We start from the raw sequence: 22,261 nt of genomic DNA, 5'->3' as shown, positions 1-22,261 counted from the left end.
AGATGCCCTTCAACAGATGAATGGATAAAGAAGATGTGGTCCATATATACAATGGAATATTACTCAGCCATCAGAAAGTTTGAATACCCATCATTTACATCACCATGGATGGGACTGGAGGAGATTATGCTGAGTGAAACAAGTCAAGCAGAGAAAGTCAATTATATGGTTTCCCTTATTTGTGGAACATAAGGAATAGCATGGAGGACATTAGAAGGAACGGAAAAATGAAAGGGGGGAAATCAGAGGGAGAGAAGAACCATGAGATGCTATGGACTTCAAGAAACAAACTGAGGGTTTTAGAGGGGAGGGTGTGGGGAATGGCTTAGCCTGGTGATGGGTATTCAAGAGGTTCACATACTGAATGGAGCAGTGGGTGTTATATGCAAACAATGAATCATGGAACACTACATCAAAAACTAATGACGTAATGTATGGTGATTAACATAACATAATAAAAAAAACTAATGATGTATGGTGACTAACAACATAATGAAATAAAATTAAATTAAAAAAAATAAAAGGCTTCTGTACAACAAAAGAAACAGTCAACAAAACAAAGAGGCAACACACGCAATAGGAGAAGATATTTGCAAATAACACTACAGATAAAGGGCTGGTATCCAAGATCTATAAAGAACTTCTCAAATTCAACACCCAAAAAACAAATAATCAAGTCAAAAAATGGGCAGAAGACATGAACAGACACCTCTCCAAAGAAGACGTACGAATGGCTAACACACACATGAAAAAATGTTCAACATCATTAGCCATCAGGAAAATTCAAATCAAAACCACATTGAGATTCCACCTTACACCAGTTAGAATGGCAAAAATTGACAAGGCCAAGACGCAACAAATGTTGGAGAGGATGTGGAGAAAGGGGGACACTCTTACACTGTTGGTGGGAATGCAAGTTGGTACAGCCACTTTGGAAAACAATGTGGAATTTCCTCAAAAATTTAAAAATAGAGCTACCCTATGACCCAGCAATTTCACTACTGGGTGAATATTTACCCTAAAGATACAGATGTGGTGAAAAGAAGGTCCATATGCACCCCAATGTTCATAGCAGCAATGTCCACAATAGCCAAACTGTGGAAGAAGCCGAGATGCCTTTCAAAAGATGAATGGATAAAGAAGATGTGGTCCATATATACAGTGGAATATTACTCAGTCATCAGAAAGGATGAATACCCACCATTTGCACTGACATGGTTGGAACTGGAGGAGATTATGCTAAGTGAAATTAGTCAGGCAGAGAAAGACAATCATATGGTTTCACTTATTTGTGGAACATAAGGAATAGAATGGAGGACATTAGGAGAAGGAAAGGAAAAGTGTAGGGGGGGAATCAGAGGGGGAGATGAACCATGAGAGACTATGGACTATGGGAAACAAACTGAGGGTTTCAGAGGGGAAGGGGTGGGGGGATGGGTTAGCCCAGTGTTGGATATTAAGGAGGGCACATATTGTATGGAGCACTGGGTGTTATATGCAAACAATGAATCATGGAACACTACATCAAAACCTAATGATGTACTGTATAGTGACTAACATAATGTAATAAATAAATAAATACTTTTATTTAAATTAATTTTTTAATTTATAATTTATTTTTGTTTAATTGAAGCATAAGTAACACACAGGTTATATTAATTTCAGGTGTACAACATAATGATTCAACAATTCTATACATTACTCAATACTCACCATGATAAATGTAGTCACCATCTGTCACCAAACAATGTTATTACAATCTTATTGACTATATTCCTTATGCTGTTCTTTTCATCTTTATGACTTATTTATTTTATAACTGAAAGGTTGTACCTCTTAATCCCCTTTATCTATTTCACCCTCTGGAACCCTCTGGAACCACTCTGGAACCACTAGTGTGTACCCTGTATTTAAGAGTGTGTTTGTTTGTTTGTGGCCATAAAAAAGAATGAGATCTTGCCATTTGCAACAACATGGATGAACATAGAGGGTGTCATGCTAAGTGAAATAAGTCAAAGAAAAAAATACCGTATGATTTCACTCATATGTGGAATTTAAGAAATGAAACAAAAAGAGATAAACAGAAAACCACAGACTCTTAAATACAGTGAAATTCTTTAGAACTGCTCTTAGGTTTTGAAAAATGACAGTGAAATAACTGATGGATTTGGGGGAGAAAGTTGATTCATCAAGAAAAATCTAATCATTCAATAGATATGTTAGTGTTTATTAACAGAACACACTGGTCTATTGGTCAAATTTAAAATGTTTCTATTATACTTGCAATAGATGCACAAATTTTGTATTTCTAAATGCAGTATGATTTTCCTGGTATGATTCCAGGAACCCAAAACTATAGATTTACTTTCATTTTTTTCATTCATTTATTTGTTCTTTACAAAAGTATTTATTGAATAGCTACTATATGCAAAGCACTGTGGTGAATGTTGTGATTCTCTATCCTCACTGAGAATATATTCTAGTAGGAGAGATAAAACTTGTTCAAACATAATTACAATACAAGCAGGATGAGATAACTGCCCTAAATTTGTACTAACAAAGGTCACAAAGTGAGAGATGATTTTTGTCTGACTTCTGTCAGATAGGTTTTACAGATGGTTGATTTAAATCTTTTTTTAAAAATAAATTTTATTTATTTATTTGACAGACAGAGCGAGAGAAGGAACACAAGCAGGGGGAGCGGAAGAGGGAGAAGCAGGCTTCCTGCTGAGCAGGGAGCCCGATGCGGGGCTCAATCCCAGGACCCTGGGATTGTGACCTGAGCCAAAGGCAGATGCTTAATAACTGAGCCACCCAGGCGCCCTGATTGATTTAAATCTTAAAGGGCAAACTGAATTTCAACAGAAGAAGGGGAAAAACTTTCCTAAGGGAAGGAATGGTATGAACAAAGATAAAAAGTACTAAAAATGACCAATGAAAAGGTAAGTGGAGAAGTTTGGCTGAAGCATTGAGCATGTATGAAAGTAGGGAAACAGAAATCTAGAAAGCATGTCAGGCCTATATAAGAGAAGAACGTTTGTAGTGAACATCTATTGTGTAGGGCTGTCCAGAAAACATTCTGTCTTTCAGAAATTCTATGGTGGAATTAATTTGCTTCTAGCATGGATAGTCTTGATAAATATGTAAATCAGTGACCTGACCTCCACAGCTAAAATGTGGACATGTAAACCAAGCTAGGTCCATTCAATATTCTCCTGGACTTTGTGTTTTGAGCAGAGTAAAATAATGAAAGAAAAAGAGTTGCTTGGTTCACCTATTTTTGGATCTTTCCTAGTTTATGTTCCTTCTAAGCCTGGCTCTCTTCGACTGGTCCTTCAATTATGTGAGCTATCCCATGTCCTTTCAGTAAGGATTTCCTTTTTTCTTTCTTTTTTTTTTATTCAGTTAACCAGTCAATTTTGCTGCTTACATCAAAGAACCTGATAAGAACTTGAAGGCAAACCAGTTTTACACTGAAGGAATACCTGAAGGCAAAGTTAAGGAGGGGAGATTGTCTAATCAAACTGTTATTAGAAACAGTATTCTGGAAAGGTTGTGTTGAATAGATTGGAAGGGAGAGACACTGAAGTGAAGGATACCAGTTAGGAAGCTGTTGTAGTAGTTTCAGATCCAGGCACTGAGGATCTGGACTAAGGTAGTGGCAGTTGTAATGAGAAGTAAGAGATATGTATGAGAGACATTACTCATAAGAAAAAAATAGCAGGTCTTGGAAACTGATTTGGCATTGGTTTTACAGGAGATGGAAAAGTAAAAGATCACTCTGAGGTTCCAAAACTGAAGAATGGGATGATGCATGAGAAGTCTATGTAGGAGACAGAGAAGGAAAAACTAGAGAAATTTGATGAGAATCAGAGAGTTGAAATATGTAGGCTGGCGGAGGAGAGATAGACAAGTTAAGGGGTTAATAATGTTAGAGGCTATGGAAGATAAAGTTCTAGAAATAAGAAAAGAATAAATTCTCATCATTCTTCAATTTAGCTGAAATCTCAAAAGGAAAAGAATAGTTCTCATTATTGAGTGGAGAAAAAGCCATTGCATGTAGCACAATTTGTTACCCTTTAGATCAGTGGTTCTTTTTTTATTTTTTATTTTATTATGTGATGTTAGTCACCATACAATACATCATTAGTTTTTGATGTGGTGATCCACGACCCACTGTTTTCGTATAACATGCAGTGCTCCATGCAGTACGTGCCCTCCTTAATACCCATCACCAGGCTAGCCTATCCCCCCACCCCCCTCCCTTCTAAAACCCTGTTTGTTTCTCAGAGTCCATAGTCTCTCATGGTTCATCTCTCCCTCTGATTTCCCCCCCTTCATTTTTCCCTTCCTTCTCCTAATGTCCTCCATGCTATTCCTTATGTTCCACAAATAAGTGAAACCATATGATAATTGATTTCTCTGCTTGACTTATTTCACTTAGCATAATCTCCTCCAGTCCCATCCATGTTGACGTAAAAGTTGTGTATTCATCCTTTCTGATAGCTGAGTAATATTCCATTGTATATATGGACCACATCTTCTTAGATCAGTGGATCTTAATCCCTGTCTGTTTCATGGGCCCTTTGGCAGTCTGATAAGTCCTATGGATCCCTTCTTAGAATAATACATTTATTTTATTTTATTTTTTAAGATAAATTATTTAAAAAATAGATGGTGAACATTTCAGAGGAGATATGAAGGCAAGTAAACCTATAGAAAAGATGCTAAAACTCATTTTATTATGTCAATTTATTATATTATGTATATATCATAACAATATATAATTGATCATGATGAAATATTATTTTATACCAAGTAGTTTGGTACAATCAAGCTTTGCAGCCCAAAATGTTGATAAGTATATGGAGGAATAAGAGCTTTTATAGAGAGCTGATGGGAGTGTAAATCAATATGCTCCCATTGGAAAAAAACTTTTAGATTCAAAATTGAACATATGCATATCCAACAGCCCACCTATTCCATCTAGGCATATGTTTTAGATAAGCTCTTGCCTAAGTATACTAGCATACATGGACAAAAATATTTATGTAACATTGTTTATAACAACAAAAAACCTAAAATAAGCCTCTTGTTATTTGAGAGGAGAATGGATTAAGAAATTGTAGTGACACAGGAAGGATGAATGTAATACAACTTCACATAATAATATGGATGGATCTTGTAAAACTGATGTTGAATGAAGAAATCAAGTCATAGAAGACTACTACAGTATGATACCATTTTAAAATAATACTTTCAAAAAGGCAAAACTAAAGAATAGATGGTTCAAGGATTTATATAAATGTGGGCAAAACTTTTATTTTTTTCACTTAAAGGCACCCTTCATTTACTTTTTATCAATATTTTAAATTTAAATTCTAGTTATTTAACATATAGTATACTGGTTTCAAGAATAGAATTTAGTGATTCATCACCTACATATTATACCCAGTGCTCAAAACAACAACTGTCCTACTTAATACCCATCACCCATTTAGCCCATCCCCAGCCCACTTCCCCTCCATCAACCCTCTATAATTCTCTATAGTTAAGAGTCTCTTATGGTTTGCTTCCCTCTCTTTTTTTTTCCCCTTCCTCCATGATCATGGTATTTGTCTTTCTCTGACTTATTATTCATAACACTATATTCTCTAGCTGCATCCATGTCATTGCAAATGGCAAGATTTCATTCTTTTTGATGGTTGACTAATATTCCACACAGACACACACACACACACACATATATAAATATATACACACACATATATATAGACACACACACACACACACCACCTCTTTACCCATTCATCTGTCAATGGACATTTGGGCTCTTACCACAATTTGGCCATTGTTGATAATGCTGCTATAAACATCAGAGTGCATGTACCCCTTCAAATCAGTATTTTTGTATCTTTGGGCAAATACCTGTAGTGCAATTGCTGTGTCATAGGGTAGGTCCATTTTTAACTTTTTGAGGAACCTCCATACCGTTTTCCACAGTGGCTGCACCACTTTGCATTTCCACCAATAGTGCAAGAGTGTTCCCCTTTCTCTACATCACTAACACTTGTGTCTTCTGTTGTTGATTTTAGCCATTCTGACAGGTGCGAGGAGATATCTCACTGTAGTTTTGATTTGTACTTTCCTGATGATCGTGATGCTGAGCATCTTTTCATATGTCTGTTGGCCATCTCTATGTCTTCTCTGGAAAAATGTCTATTCATATCTACTGCCCATTTGTTAATGTCTTTCACACATTTCTTAACTGGAATATTTGGGGGGGTTTTTTGGTGTTGAGTTTGATAAGTTCTTTATAGCTTTTAGATACTAATCCTTTATCAGATATGTCATTTGCAAATATCTTTTCCCATTCCATAGATTGGCTTTCAGTTTTGTTGAATGCTTCCTTTGCTGTCCAGAAGCTTTTTATCTTGATGAAGTCTCAGTAGTTCATTTTTGCTTTTGTTACCCTTGCCTCAGGAGATGTGTCTAGTAAGAAGTTGCTGAGGCATCTGGGTGGCTCAGTCAGTTAAGTGTCTGAGTCTTGATTTCAGCTCAGGCTGTGATCTCAGGGTCATGAGATTGAGCCCTGTGTTGGGCTCCATGCTGGGAATGGAGCCTTATCAAAGATTCTCTCTCTCCTTCTTCCTCTGCCCCCCAGCTCTCTTTCTCAAAAAAAAAAAAAAGGTGCTGCCTGTACTCTCCTCTAGGATTTTGATGGTTTCCTCTCTTAGAATTAGGTCTTTCATTCATTTTCAATTTATCTCTGTCCAATGTCATTCTTCTGTGTGTTGCTGTCCAGTATTCACAACACCATTTGTTGAAGGGACTGTCTTTTCCATTGGATATTCTTTCCTGCTTTGTCAAAAATTAATTGACCATATACTTATGGGTCCATTTCTGTGTTTTCTATTCTATTCCATTGTGTCTGTTTTTGTGCCAGTACCATACTGTCTTGATGATTACAGCTTTGTAATACAGCTTGAAATCAAGAATTGTGATGCCTCCAGCTTTGCTTTGCTTTTGCAAAGGTGGCTTTGGTATTTGGCATCTTCTGTTGTTCCATACAAATTTTAGCATGGTTTGTTCTAGCTCTGTGAAAAATGCTGGTGGTATTTTGATAAGGATTGCATTAAATGTGAAGATTGCTTTGGGTAGTATAGATATTTTGTGAATATTTGTCCTTCTAATCCATGAGCATTAGAATGTTTTTCTGTTTCTTTTGGTCACCTTCAATTTCCTTCATAAGTGTTCTATAATTTTCAGAGTACAGATCTTTTACCTCTTTGGTTAGGTTAATTCCTAGGTCTTATACTTTCTGGTACAATTGTAAATGGGATCAATTCCTTGATTTCTCTTTCTGCTATTTCATTATTGGTTTATAGAAATGCACAAGATTTCTGTATGTTGATTTTGTATACTGTGAATTTACTGAATTTTTATCAGTTGTAACAATTCTTTGGTGGAGTCTTTTGGTTTTTTTATATAGACTGTCGTGTCATCTGCAAATAGTGAAAGCTTGACTCTTTCCTTGCCGATTTGGATTCCTTTTATTTCTTTGTTGTCTGCTGAGGCTAGGACTTCCAGTACTCTGTTAGATAACAATGCTGAGAATGAACATCCCTGTCCTGTTCCTGTCAATATGACTCAGCAAATTGCACTACTAGTTATTTACCCAAAGAATACCAAAATACTGATTCAAAGGGGCAATGGATCCCAATGTTTATAGCAGCAGCATCAACAATAACCATATTATGGAAAGCTTATATGTCCATCAATTGGTGAATGGGTAAAGAAAATGTGGTGTGTGTGTGTGTGTGTGTGTGTGTGTGTATAGTTGAATATTGCTCAGCCATCTAAAAGAATGAAATCTTTCCATTTTCCAAGACAGAGATGAAGCTAGGGAGTATTATGCTGAGAAAAATAAGTGAGTCAGAGTAAGAGAAATACCATCTGATTTTACTCATATGTGGAATTTAAGAAATGAAACAAATGAACATAGGGGGAAAAAGAGAGTGGCAAACCAAAAACAGATTTTTTTTGTTATTTTTTATAAACTTTATTTGTATTTGACTATTCCTTATTTTATATATTTTTAGTATTTTTCCAAATTTTTATTTAAATTTTACTTCATTGACGTATAGTTTAATAATGGTTTCAGGAATAGAATTCAGTGATTTATCACTTACCTATAACACACAGTGCTCATCATAACAAGTGCCCTCCTTAATACCCATCATCCATTTAGCACATCCCCCACCCACCTTCCTCCATCAACCCTGTTTGCTCTTGATCATTAAGAGTCTCTTATGGTTGTTTCCCCTTCTTTTTTTTTTTCCATTCCCATATGTTCATCTGTTTTGTTTCCTAAATTCCACATATGAGTGAAATCATGTTTTTTTTTTTTCCTCTGACTTATTTCACTTAGCATAATACACTCTAGTTCTACCCATGTCATTGCAAATGGTGAGATTTCATTCTTTCTCATGGCTGAATAATATTCCATTATACACACACACACACACACACACACACACACCACTTCTTTTTCCATTCATCAGTCACTGGACACCTGGGCACTTTATATAGTTTGATTATTGTTGATAATGCTGCTGTAAACATCCAGGTGCATGTACTCTTTCAGATCTGCATTCTTGTATCCTTTGGATGAGTATCTACTAGCACAATTGCTGGATCATAGGGAAGTTCTATTTGTAACTTGTTGAGGAACCTCCATACTGTTTTAACTTGTTGAGGAAATGCCATACAGAGTGGCTGCACCAGTTTCCATTCCCAGAAACAGTGTAAGTCAGTTCCCCTTACTCAGCATCCTCACCAGCATCTGATGCTTCCTGTGTTGTTAATTTTAGCCATTCTGACAGGTGTGAAGTGATATCTCATTTTGGTTTTGATTTGTATTTCCCTGTTGATGAGTGATGTTGAGCATCTTTCATACTTCTATTGGCCATCAAGATGTCTTGTTTGGAAAAATGTCTATTCATGTATTCTGTCCATTTCTTAACTGGTTATTTGTGTTTTGGATGTTGAGTTTGATGAATTCTTTATAGATTTTGGATACAAACACTTCACCAGATATGTCATTTTCAAATATGTTTTACCATTCCATAGGTTGCATTTTAGTTTTGTTCACTGTTTCCTTCCCTGTGTAGAAGTTGTTTATCTTGATAAAGTCCTAATAGTTCATTTTTGCTTTTGTTTCTCTTGCCTCTGACAATGTGTCTAGTAAGAGGTTGCTAAGGCTGAGGCCAAACAGGTTGGTGCCTGTGCTTTCCTCTAGGATTTTGATGGTTTCCTGTCCTATATTTAGGTCTTTCATCCATTTGAATTTATTTTTGTGTATGCTTCAAGAAAGTGGTCCAGTTTCATTCTTCTGCATTTTGCTGTCCAGTATTCCCAACACCATTTACTGAAGAGACTTTTCCCCATTGGATATTTTTCCTGCTTTTTCAAAGACCATATAGTAGTGGGTCCATTACTGGGTTTTCTATTTTGTTCCATTCAACTATGTGTCTGTTTTTGTGCCAGTACCATACTTTCTTGATGACTACAGCTTTGTAATATAGCTTGATGTCTGGAACGGTGATGTCTCCAGTTTCCTTTGTGGTTCCATACAAATTTTATGTTTGTTTGTTCTAGCTCTGTGAAAAATGCTGTCATTATTTTTTTAAGATATATTTACTTATGAGAGAGAGAATGAGCAGGAAGGGCAAAGGGAGAGAAAACCAGACGTGGACTCCACACTGAGTGCAGAGCCTGATGCAGGGCTTGATCCCCACAACCTGGGATCACGACCTGAGCCAAAAGCAAGAGTCGAACACTTAACCAACTGAACTACCCAAGTGTCCCAACTGCTGTTGGTATTTTGATAGGAATTGCATTAAATGTGTAGATTGCTTTGGGTAGTATAGACATTTGAACAATATTTCTTCTTCCAATCCATGAGCATTGAATTTTTTCCCATTTCCTTGTCTCCTCTTCAATTTCCTTCATAAATGTTCTATAGTTTTCAGAGTACAGACCTTTTACCTCTTTGATTAGGCTTATTCCTAAATATCTTATGATTTTTGATGCTATTGTAAATGGGATTGGTTCTTTCATCTTTTTTCTGTTGCTTCATTATTAGTGTATAGAAATGTAATAGATTTCTCTACATTGATGTTATATCCTGTGACTTTGCTGAACTCATGTATTAATTGTAGCAATTTTTTGGTGGAATCTTTCAGTTTTTCTACATAGAGTATCATGTCATCTGCAAATAATGAAAGTTTGACTTCTTCCTTGCCAATCCAGATGTCTTTTATTTCTTTATGTTGTCTGATTGCTGAGGCTAGGACTTCCAGTACTATGTTGAACAACAGTAGTGAGAGTGGACATCCCTATCTTGTTCATGACCTTAGAGGAAAAAATCTCAGTTTTTCCCCATTGAAGATGGTATTAGCTGTGGGTCTTTCCTATGGCCTTTATGATGTTGAGGTATATTCCCTCTAACCCTACTTTGTTGAGGGTTTTTATCAGGAATGGATGCTGTATTTTGTCAAATGTTTTTTCTGCATCTATTGAAAGGAGCAAATGGTTCTTATCCTTTCTTTTATTAATGTAGTGTATCACATTGATTGATTTGTGAATATTGAACCAACCTTGCAGCCCAGGAATAAATCCCACTTGATCATGGTGAATAATTATTTAACGTACTATTGGATTCACTTTTCTAGTATCATGTTGAGAATTTTTTCATCCATGTTCCTCAGGGATATTGGCTTGTATTTCTCCTTTTCATTAGGGTCTTTTTTTTTTTTTTTTTTTTTGGAATCAAGGTAATGCTGGCCTCATAGAATGAGTCTGGAAGTTTTCATTGCATTTCTATTTTTTGGAACAGTTTGAGAAGAGTAGAATAGACTTTAAATATCTGGTAGAATTCAACTGGAAAATTGTCTGCCTTGGACTTCTCTGTTTATTGGGAGATTTTTGATTACTGATTCAATTTCCTTGCTAGTTATGGGTCTGTTCAAATTCTCTATTTTTTTTTTCCTGTTTCAGGTTACTAAGAATTTGTGCATTTCTTCCAGATCGCCCAGTTTGTTGGCATATAATTTTTCATATTATTCGCTTATACTTGTTTGTATTACTGTGGTGTTGGTTGTGATCTCTCCTCTTTCATTCGTGATTTTATTTATTCGAGTCCTTTCTCTTTTCTTTTTGATAAGTCTGGCTGGGGGGTTACCAATTTTATTAATTCTTTCAAAGAACCAGCTCTTAGTTTCCTTAATTACTGTTTTTGTTTTGTTTTGTTTCTATATCATTTATTTATGCTTTAATCTTTATTTTTTTCCCTTCTTTTTTTAAGATTTTATTAATTTACTTGAAAGGGAGAGAATGAGAAAGTGCATGAGACAGGAGAAGGTCAGAGGGAGAAGCAGGCTCCCTGTTGAGCTGGGAGCCCAATGCAGGACTTGATCCTGGGGCCTCTGGGATCATGACCTGAGCTGAAGGCAGTTGTTCAGCCAACTGAGCCACGCAGGTGCCCCTATTTCCCTTCTTCTGCTGGCTTCAGGATTTATGTGCTCTTCCTTTTCTAGCTCCTTTAGTTGTAAGTTTAGGTTGTGTATTTGAGAGTTTTCTTGCTTCTTGAATTAGGCCTGTATTGCAACATACTTGCCTCATAGGACTGCCTTTGTTGCATCCCGAAGGTTTTGGACTGTCATGTTTTCATTTTCATTTGCTTCCAAGTATTTTTTTAAATATTTCTTTTTTAATTTCCTAAATTTCCTAAAATTTATTTAACCCATTCATTCTTTAATAGGTAGGTTGTTCTTTAATTTCCATATATTTGTGGTCCTTCCAAATTTTTTCTTGTGGTTGACTTCAAGTTTCTTAGCATTGTGGTTAGAAAATGTGCATGGGGGGGTGCCTGGGTGGCTCAGATTGTTAAGCATCTGCCTTCGGCCCAGGTCATGATCCCTGGGTCTTGGGATCGAGCCCCACATCAGGCTCCTGGCTCAGCGGGGAGCCTGCTTCTCTTTCTCCCTCTGCCTCTCTCCCTGCTCATGCTCTCTCTCTCTGTATCTCTGTGTCTCAAATGAATAAATAAAATCTTTAAAAAAAAAGAAAATGTGCATGGTATCATCTCAATATTTTTGTACTTGTTGAGGGCTAATGTGTGACCCTATATGTGATCTATTCTGGAGACTATTCCTTGTGCACTTGAAAAGAATGTGTATTCCCCTGCTTTAAGGTGAAATGTTCTGAAGTTAAGTCCATCTGTTAAGTCTGTCTCATCCAGTGTGATATTGAAAGCCTTTGTTTCCTTGTTAATTTTCTGCTTAGATGATTTGTCCATTGATGTAAGTGGGGTGTTAAAGTCCCCTCTTATGATTATATAATTATCAATGTGTTCCTTTATGTTTGTTATTAACTGACATTATATTTGGGTGCTCCCAAGTTGCAGGCATAAATATCCCTCAGATCTCTGCCTTCCCATGCCTGTGTCCAGGCCACCTGCCCACCTGACAGCACAGTGCCCTTGTGTTTTATCTGAGGCGCATTGGCTGAATTTCAGAACTCCAAAATTTAGTGTCCTGTTGTGGTGCAGACCTGTGCTGGTCCTTTGGGGGAGGGTCTTGCCATGCTGGGGTTGGTGCCTGTTAGTTCCAAAAGGAAGTCACACCAATGCACTGGAGCTTGGAGTTTAGAGAATGCACAGAAAAAGCCTGAGTCCATGTTAACTGTCCTCAGCAGATGTCTCTGCCCTGATGCTTAAGGGGTGGGGGAGCACAATGGTATGTGTTGGCTCTTTTTTCCTTTGAAAGGCAATGCCACTTCTCCCAGATGCACTCCAAGTAGGGGGAAACATCTCTCCCACTATGTCCAGGTGATCCACAGGTCCATAGATCTCGCCATCCACTCCTGGGCCTCTGTCCTCCATCTCCACAAGAGCACAGCGCACCTGCCAGTCTCCACACAGCCCACAGTGGGTGCAGACTTCTAAAACCAGTATTTAAGCTCAGCTGGTTGTGAAAACTCAAGGTAATCAGCCCCTCTCATTTTTCCAGTCAATTGTTTTAGGAAATTGTTTTTCTTATGTGATCCCCTGTGCACTGCTTTCTTTATTCTTCTTTCTCACCACTGTTGGAAGACTTCCAGTGCTATGTTAAATAACAGTGGTGAGAGTGGACATCCCTGCCTTATTCCTGACTGCAGAGGAAAAGCTCTCAGTTTTTCCCCATCGAGGATGATGTTAGCTCTGGGTTCTTCAAATATGGCCTTTATTATGGTGAGGTATGTTCCCCTAAACCTATTTTGTTGAGGATTGTTATCGTAAATGGATGTCATAATTTGTCAAATGTTTTTTCTGCAACTATTGAGAGGATCATATGGTTCTTACCCTTTCTTTTATTAATGTGGTGTATCACATTTATTTGCAAATATTGAACCAACTTTGCAGCCCAAGAATAAACCATGATGAATGAATCTTTTGATGTACTGTTGGATTTGATTTGCTAATATTTTATTGAGAAGTTTTGCATTCATGTTCCTCAGGTATATTGGCATATAATTTTCTTTTTTAGTGGTGTCTTTATCTGGTTTTAGTATCATGAAAATCCTGGCCTCATAGAATTTAATTGATAGTTTTCCTTCCATTCCTATTTTTAGGAAGCATTTGAGAAGAATAGGTGTAAACTCTTCTTTAAATATTTGATAAAATTTGCCTGTGAGACCATCTAGCCCTGGACTTTTGTTTGTTGGGAGATTTTTGATTATTGATTCAATTTCTTTGCTGGTTATCAGTCTTTTCAAGGTTTCTATTTCTTCCTGTTTCAGTTTTTGTAGTTTATATTTCTAGGAGTTTAACCATTTCTTCCAGGTTGTGTATTTGGTTGGTGTACATATTTGGATAATATTCTCTTATAAATGTTTTTATTTGTGTGGTGTTGGTTGTTATTTATCCTATCTCATTTGTGATTTTATTTATTTGGGTCCTTTATCTTTTCTTTTTGATAAGTCTGATTAGGGGTTTGCCAATTTTATTAACTTTTTCTAGAACCAGCTTCTGGGTTCTTCATTGATCTCTTTACTTTTTTTTTTTTGTCTATATCATTTATTTCTGCTCTAATCTTTATTATTGCTTTCCCTCTGCTGACTTTAGGCCTCATTTGTTGTTCTTTTTCTAGCTCCTTTCATCTTCCTTTCTGGATTCCTTTAGGTGTAATGTTAGGTTATTTGAGATTTTTCTTGCTTCCTGAGGTTTCCCTGTATTGTTATATACTTCCTCTTAGAGCTGCTTTTGCTGCATTGCACAGGTTTAGGGTGTTGTGTTTTCATTTGTATTTGTTTCCACGTACCTTTTTATTTCTTCTTTGATTTCCTGGTTGACCCATTCATTGTTTAGTAGCATTTTGTTTAACCTCCATGTATTTGTACACATTCCACTTTTTCTTGTGCTTGACTTCAAGTTTCATAGTTCTGTGGTCTGTAAATATGCATGGTATGATCCTGATCTTTTTGTACTTGTTTAGGGCTGATTTATGACCCAGTACATGATCTATTCTGGAGAATGTCCCATGTGCACTTGAAAAGATTGTGTATTCTGCTGCTTTAGGATGAAATGTTTCAAATATATCTCTTAAGTCCATATGGTCCAGTGTGTCATTCAAAACCATTTTTTCCTTGTTGATTTTCTGCTTAGATGATCTGTCCATTGATCTAAGTGGTATGTTAATGTCCCATACTATTGAATTATTATCAATGAGTTCTTTTATGTTTTTTATTAATTGTTTTGTATATTTGGATGCTCCCTAGTGGCAGGCATAAATATTTACAATTGTTAGATCATCTTGTTGGCTAGACCTGTTTATTATGATATAGTGCCCTTCTTCATCTCTTTTATTGTCTTTGTTTTAAAGTCCAGTTTGTTCAATATAAGTATTGCTACTCTGGCTTTCTTTTGGTGTCCATTAGCATGCTAAATGTTTCCAACCCCTCACTTTCAATCTGCAGGTGTCTTTAGGTCTAAAATGAGTGTCTTGTAGGCTGCATACACATGGGTCTTTTTTTTTTAATCCATTCTGACACCCTATGTCTTTTGATTGGAGCATTTAGTCCATTTGTATTCAGATTAATTATTGACAGGTCTGTATTTTTTGCCATTTTATTACTTGTTTTGTTGTTGTTTCTGGACATTTTCTCTGTTCCTTTCTTGTCTTTGTCACTTTTCATCTTTTCTTTCTACTCAAATAGTCCCCTTTAATATTTCTTGTGGGTCTGGTTTAATGTTTTTTAACTCCTTTAGTTTTTGTTTGTATGGGAAACTTTTATCTCTCCTTCTATCTGAATGATATTCTTTCTGGATAGAGCATTCTTGGCTGTAGATTTTTCCCATTCAGCACTTCAAATATATCATGCCACTCGCTGCTGGCTTGCCATGTTTCTGTTAAGAAATCTGCACCTAGGGCGCCTGGGTGGCTCAGTTGGTTAAGCGACTGCCTTCGGCTCAGGTCATGATCCTGGAGTCCCTGGATCGAGTCCCGCATCGGACTCCCTGCTCGGCAGGGAGTCTGCTTCTCCCTCTGACCCTCCCCCCTCTCATGTGCTCTCTCTCATTCTCTCTCTTTCAAATAAATAAATAAAATCTTTAAAAAAAAAAAAAAGAAAAAAAAAAAGAAATCTGCACCTAGCCTTATGTGTCTTCTCTTGTATGTTAAGGACTTCTTTTCTCTTGCTGCTTTTAAGATGTTTCTTTATCACTATATTTTGCAAATGTAATTACAATATGTCTCGGTGTTGGCCTGCTTTTGTTGATTTTGGTGGGAATTGTCTGTGCCTTCTGGATCTGGATGTCTGTTTCCTTCCCCAGATTGGGGAAATTTTCAGCTATTATTTTTTAAATACATTTTCTGTCCTCTTTTCTCTCTCTTCTTCTCTTGAGACTTTTATGAATGGTATTACCTTTGATGGAGTCATTGAGTTCCATAAGTCTATTCTTGTGTTCTATAATTCTTCCTTCTCTCTTTTTTTCAATGTCATTATTTCCCATTATTTTGTCTTCTATATCACTTATTCTTTCCTCTGCTTCTTCCAGCTTGTGTACCTTGCATCAAGCCTTTGTCTAATCTCACTTATTTCACTCATCATCTCTGACTGATTTTGTAACCCTTTTATCTCTGTGATAAGAGTCTCCCTATAGTCTTCCATTCTTTTTTCAAGCCCAGCTGGTATCCTTATGATTGTTGCTTTAAATTCTCCATCAGGCTTGTTACTTATATCTTTTTCACTTAGATTTCTGGCCATGACCTTATCTTGTTGTTTCATTTGGAATGAATTTCTCCACCTTTGCATTTGTCTAAGTCTCTACTTTCTTCTCTGTTAGAAAAGCCCATAATGTACCCTGCTTCTGTGAATAATGGTTTTATGAAGAAGAGATCATATATTGTCCAGGGCCTGGGACTTCAGGAAGTGTCTTTGATGCGTGTTGCATGTGCTCTGCTGTTGTGTTTTGTCTGCTCTATGTTTTAGGTTAGTTTTCTGCAGAGGCTCTCCTTGCCTGCTGTAGGCAGGGTTTGGTCCTAGGCCAGAATGCCATGAGGTTTTTTTTGTTTTTTGTTTTGGCTTTTTTTTTTTAATGTAAGCAATCTCTACACCCAACGTCAGTCTCTAACTGACGATCCCAAGATCAAGAGCCAGATGGTCTACTGACTGAGTCAGCCAGGCACCCCTGTGGTGAGTTTTAAGTAGGTGTGCTTCAGTGTGCTTGTTAAATGAGTCCTAATAGTACTTGCACTAGAACTAAAGCCCTGCAGAACTCTTTGGTTTGGAGACATGGTGTAGGCATGGTTTTCTCCTGGCCTTCTGTTGAAGGGGCCCACTGCAATGGTACTGAGGCAAGCATGACCAAGAAGGGCAGTCCTGCCAGAGCGCAAGGATGTGGGACTTGGTATAAGCAGGTTAGACAGCCAATGTCTGGGCTGAACTGCTTCCTGCACGTGGTTCTGTGTTTATGCTGAGGGCTAGGGGAGAGAAATGGCACCAGGCAGCTCCTTTGTCCCTGGAGAGGTGTGTCTGTGTATGCTGTCTCTCAGGAAAGCACCCATGGAGAGCAAATAATCTCACCCCACCCCCCCTACCTGTGTTCCCCAGGTGTTCTTCAGATTGCTGTTTCTATGCCCCCCGGGTCATTTGCCTGCCTTCTCTCCAAGAATAGGTCAGTGCCCTCAGGGGTCTATCGGACCCAAGCCCCCTGACCTTTAAAACTCCAGTCTTTAACCCTGCTGATGGCAAGAACTCTCAAAAATCAGCCCTTCTCCTTTCCCCAGCCAATGGCTTTGGGGAAATATTCTCCTTGTGTATTTCCCTTGTGTGCTCCTCTCTCAATCTCTTTCTCTCCTTTCTCTACAACCTCCCCTCCACAGCACCTGTGAGCCATTTCTTCCTTAAACCCCATATCTGCACTTTCTATCAATGTGGCTTCTTCTCTCCCTTTAGTTGTGGAATTTGTTCTGTCAGTCTTCAGGTTGATATTGAGGCATTTAGAATGATTTGATAGTTATCTAGATGTGTTCATTGGACAAGATGAGCCTAGGGTCCTCCTATTTCTCCATTTTCTCTCCCTCCTCCACTGCATATTCTTGATTCCTTTGTCAAATATTAGTTCACTGTAAATTCATGGGCTCATTACTGGGTTCTCTATTCTGTTCCATTGATCTATGTGTTTGTCTTTATACTAATAGCATACTGCTTTGATTAGTATAGCTTATAATATAGTTTGAAATCAAGAGATGTGATACTTCCAGCATCATTCATTTTTCACAAGTATGCTTTGACTATTCAGGGATTTTTGTGACTCCTTAATGCCATTGGAGTTTTGATAGGGATTTCATTAAATCTGTATATCACTTTGGAAGTATGGGCATTTTAATGACATTTTGAAGTTTATGCATTTATGTTTTATTTACACTCATTGAACTTAGCATAAAGTGATTACATTAAAATGGTTTTTCTGTAAATATTCCTTTTAGAACAAAAGAAAAATAATATATCATTATTTCTCCCTTTCTCCTTTCACTTATTAAACCCAGCTCAACAACAGTTGAACAAAGGAATTGTGGTATAGTTCTATTTAATGCCATTTTCTTTGGTTAAATTCAATTTTGTATTCCATTAACCAAAAACAGGATTGTATTCTGCAGTGCTGTCATAAGCTTTTAAAATACTGGTTGATCAGAGGGGTACCTGGGTGGCTCAGTCAGTTAAGGGTCTGACTTTTGATTTCAGCTCAGGTCATGATTTCAGGGTTATGAGATCCAGCCATGCATTGGGCTCACACTGGGCGTGGACCCTGCTTAGGATTCTCTCTCTCTCTCTCCCTCTCCTGCTGCCCCTCCCCCCTCACTTTCTAAAAAAATTAGTAAATAAAATATTGGTTGATCACGAATATTTCTTTCCATAGAGGACTGTTACTTATATGTAAATAGTTAATATTCAAGAATGTATCCCATCCGAACTAAGTATGCCTACTTCTTCAAAATCTTGGGAATGCATAAGATTTACCATTCAGATTTGACCCATGTAAAACATAATTCATCAAGGGGATTCTTCCCTTTTTTAAAAGGGTTTTATTCATTTATTTATTTGAGAGAGAGAGAGCATGCACAAGGAGAGAGGCAGAGGGAGAAACACAAAATCACAAGAAGACTCCACACCGAACACAAAGCCAGATGTGGGGCTCAATCCCAGGACTCTGAGATCATGACCTGAGCTGAAATCAAGAGTCAGATGCTCAACTGACTGAACCACCCAGGTGCCCCAAGAGGATTATTTTCTGATCTTAAACTATAGCTATCTTAATCTTCAGATTAGCTATTTGATACTACACTTTTAATGTAGAGTCCACTTACCCTATATTCTACTAGTATTTTAGGTTCTTGTTTAAAATGGGAAGATAAAAACTGATTATCTCAAACTTTTTCAGGGGACTGTTTTCCACAAACAACGACCATAGATGGATAAATGAAATAATAGATACAAAACACCTAGCAAAGAAACGGGCAAACAGTACATTTTCAGAAATATTCATTTCCTCTCATTTTTTAATGAAGAGCCATTACTCCATTGTATAAACAATTACTATCTATATCCATAAGTGAAATTAAATAAATACATTTATCAAAAGGAGTCCAAGTAAAATTACTTTCTTTTTCCTAGTTCATTCTCTCCCTTTTCTTTTTAAATATATTTTTATACTAATAATGTGATGATAATATAAAATGAGGATGTGCTTTCTGGGTGACATTCAGGTTAAAACAACAGCATGGCATTTGGATAATTTTTTTCCTATTTCAAATGCACAAGGTTAAGAATGTAAATTCTTAGTATTTTTAAAAATATTTTAGGTATATAATTATATATTGAAGTCTTGAAATTTTCATAGTCTTACCACCTAACTGTGATGTTATAGTGTCTGCACTCAGCTCCATATGACAATAATTGGGCTAAATCTTATTCTCTCAGTGTTATATTTCTAGTGTGGACTTTCAGAGAATAAACACATAATGATCGGAAATAAATGGGGCTTTACTGCTTTAAGCACAATATTCAGTTTTGTAAGTTAGAAAAAAAAATAAAAACTTCAATTCGGATAGAATTCTTACATAAAACTTTATACATTTTATACTAATGGGAGGAACCATACACTTAATTCACTCCATTTCATATGACAATTCAGAACAATTTCAAGAATAAGTCTAGAACCAGGGTTTCAGATAAAGCAGTTAGAAGAATGCAAGACAAAAAAAACCTATTTTAATAAAATCATTATGGTGGTTTTTGTAATGATGAATTAAAATAAATTATATATAACACCTCCAAAATTTATGATGCTTTCCATATGGGCTTAGTGGGTTATTTGCAAAACTGTCTGAGAGTAGAACTTTCACTTTGCAAATAGCTCAAAATTCTTAGGAAAAGATGGCATTCTTCAGAGTTTTATAAATTTAAGTTTTACTTTGTCTGTGTAAACACTGTCTTAACGTCCCGAGGCTACTGAAAAGTATGTCCTTATGTATCTTCTTATTATGTGAGAAAAAGCTTTAGTGATTTTTCACAAATAAACATACTCCACAGGCCCTGGATTTCTTTGTTTCAACTTGCTTGCTTAAAAAAATACTAAATTCAGCATGGCAACTGGTTTTTGGTAGAGGATTAACTAGTTAATCTTGATAAATTTGTGTAAATGAATTCTTTTATTTTTTCCGACTCAAAATGAGCATATTTATGGATATACAAGAATCAACTTATAATAGTTTCCATAGTGTACTTTATTGAGATATGGATTAACTTTTGATGGACTATGGTCATTTTAAAGGTAAATGCTTAAAACTTTTTTAAAAACTTACTTACTTTCACAGAGGCATATTACTTATGTTCTCCCTAGGGGGAACAAAAGCGGTTCAACATTTAAATGCTGACAAATACTGAAACAAAATAATAAAAGAGGCCATTCTGTGCTCTCCACCACCCCTCTCACCCAGCCTAGATGAGCTCAGACCTCCCAAAACCATATGTGCTTAATTTTAGCAATGTGTTGGAAAATTCAGTTTCTAAGAATGTGAGTAAAAATGAAATGAGATAAGTGAGATTAGTTGTAATTTATGTAATATATCTCAGGCAAAAAATAACTTCAGAAACAATCACCAAATGGTAACTTTATGGCCATTATCACAAAAAACAAGTGCATTATATATATCCCAAAGGAATTTCTTCCTTCTGTGGTATATTTCCATGGAAATCTCAGTTTTTAAAAAGGTTATTCCTGAATATAACAATAAAAGAAAGTTTTATGTTTTTGTTAGACATTTCACATGGGGAAAAAAATTCCTTCCTTATTTCTCAGTAGCCACACTAAACTGCAAATGGTCATAATTAATAGGTATTATTTGTTCTATTCAGAGGAATGCTAGATTTGTATATACCATTTTATTTTTTCCTCTTTTTTTATTTAAATTCAATTCACTAATATATAGTGTATTATTAGTTTCAGAGGTAGAGTTCAGTGATTCATCATTTGTGTATAACAGCCAGTGCTCATTACATCATGTGCCCTCCTTAATGCCTGCCACCCAGTTACCCCATCCCCCTTCCCCTCATCCCCCTCCTCTCCAACAACTGCCAGTTTGTTTACTATGATTAAGAGTCTCTTATGGTTTGTCTCCCTCTCTGATTTTATCTTGTTTAGTTTTCCCTCCCTTCCCCTACAGTCCTCTCTTTTATTTCTTAAATTCCATAGGAAATTATAGGATAATTGTCTTTCTCTGACTGACTTATTTCACTTAGCATAATACCCTCTAGTTCCATCCACATTTGTTGCAGATGGCAAGATTTCATTTTTTTGATTGCTGAGTAATATTCCATTATACACACACACACACACACACCACATCTCACATCTTTATTCATTCATCTATCAATAGACATCTGGGTTCTTTCCATAGTTTGGCTATTGTGGACATTGCTGCTATAAACATTGGGGTACAGGTGCCCCTCTGGATAACTACATTTGTACCTTTGGGACAAATATCTAGTAGTGCAATTGCTGAGTCATAAGGTAGCTCTGTTTTCAAATTTTTGAGGAACCTCCATACTGTTTTCCAGAGTGCCTGTACCAGCTTACATTCCCACCAAAAGTGTAAGAGGGTTCCCCTTTCTCCACATCCTCACCCACCCTTGCAGCCTTCTGATTTGTTCATTTTAACCATTCTGACTGGTGTGAGGTGGTATCTCATTGTGGTTTTGATTTCTATTTTCCTGATGCCCAGTAATGCAGAGTATTTATACATGTGTCTGTTGGCCATTTGGATGACTTCTTTGGAGAAATGTCTGTTCATGTCTTCTGTCCATTTCTTGACTGGATTATTTGGTCCTTGGGTGTTGAGTTTGATAAGATCTTTATAAATTTGGCTACTAGCCCTTTAACTGATAGGACTTTTGCAAATATCTTCTCCCATTCTGTAGGTTGTCTTCTGGTTTTATCAACTGTTTGCTGTGCAAAAGCTTTTTATCTTGATGACATCCCAATATTTCATTTTTGCTTTTGTATTCCTTGCCTTTGGAGATGTGTCTAGCAAGAAGTTGCTGCAGTCAAGGTCAAAGAGGTTTTGCTGCCTGTGTTCTCCTCTAGGATTTTGAAGGATTTCTGTCTCACATTTAGGTTGTTCATCCATTTTGGGTCTGTTTTTGTGTATGATGTAAG

This window comes from Neomonachus schauinslandi, chromosome X (genome assembly GCF_002201575.2).
Source record: "Neomonachus schauinslandi chromosome X, ASM220157v2, whole genome shotgun sequence".
Lineage (NCBI taxonomy): Eukaryota > Metazoa > Chordata > Mammalia > Carnivora > Phocidae > Neomonachus > Neomonachus schauinslandi.
This window is presented reverse-complemented; position numbering follows the sequence as displayed.